This window comes from Lathyrus oleraceus, chromosome 5 (assembly GCF_024323335.1).
Source record: "Lathyrus oleraceus cultivar Zhongwan6 chromosome 5, CAAS_Psat_ZW6_1.0, whole genome shotgun sequence".
Taxonomy (NCBI): Eukaryota; Viridiplantae; Streptophyta; class Magnoliopsida; order Fabales; family Fabaceae; genus Lathyrus; species Lathyrus oleraceus.
Window position 1 is genome coordinate 56,455,326 of NC_066583.1, and position 1,076 is coordinate 56,456,401.

Genomic DNA, 1,076 nt, shown 5'->3' on the forward strand with positions numbered 1-1,076 from the left:
AACCAAAGACCTCTTAAGGATTTCGCTCAACCATCTAACGAAGAACCTAGTTCTAGTATAGTAAACCCAACCATCCCAGCTAATAATTTCGAACTTAAACCATCCCTGTTGCAACTAGTGCAACAAAGACAATTTGCAGGTCTCGCTACTGAGAACCCTAACCAACATTTAAAAATATTTCTTCAATTAGCAGATACTTTTAAAACCATTGGAGCTTCTCCTGAGGCAATACGTTTAAGCTTATTTCCTTTTTCCCTCAGAGATAAAGCCCTATCATGGTTGGATTCCCTTCCACCCAATTCCATTACGACTTGGGATAACCTTAGAAGAGTTTTTCTTGCTAGATATTTTCCCCCGAGTAAGACTGTCGTTCTTCGAAACCATATAACTAGATTTACCCAAAACCAAGGAGAATCGTTGTTCGAAGCTTGGGAGAGATATAAAGAGTTGTTACGAGCATGCCCACATCATGGCTTAGAAAATTGGTTAATCATTAAAACCTTCTATAATGGACTTCATTACAACACAAATATGACCATCGACGCTGCCGCAGGCGGTGCTGTGATGAACAAACCTTACCCTGAAGCTAGTGCCCTCATCGAAGATATGGCTCAAAATCATCAATCATGGGGAGTCGAACGAGCGACAGTTGAGAAGAAGGAAGCCCAAGGAGGAGTGCATGAACTAAGCTCTATAGACATGATGCAAGCTAAGATGGACGCATTAGCCCTTAAGGTCGAGCATATGTGCATAAACCCGAATATTATAGCCGCAGTTTCGTCGGATTGTGAGATATGTGGAACCAAAGGACACCAATCTGAAGAATGCAGTCTATTAAACGAAACCCACTCAGAGTAAGTGAACTACACCCAAGGGAACCCATACTCGAATACCTATAACCCTGGATGGAGGAATCACCCAAACTTCTCCTATAAAAACAATAACCCTATTCAAAATAATGCACCTCTGAGACCTAGTTATCAAGCCCCTAGATCAAATCAACCTATGCAACCTGTGCCACCAAAGTTGAGCCTTGAGAAAACTATGGAAAATTTTATCACCGCTCAAACCCAACA

At 41.5% G+C, this 1,076-nt stretch overlaps 1 non-coding gene across 1 annotated transcript; it reads right to left on the minus strand.

Moving 5' to 3' along the window:
• Nucleotides 1-369: 369 nt before the first annotated feature.
• LOC127088544 (small nucleolar RNA R71) lies at nucleotides 370-476 on the minus strand. Its single transcript, XR_007790375.1, has one exon. It is a non-coding gene; the product is annotated as a small nucleolar RNA R71 (small nucleolar RNA).
• Nucleotides 477-1,076: the final 600 nt, after the last annotated feature.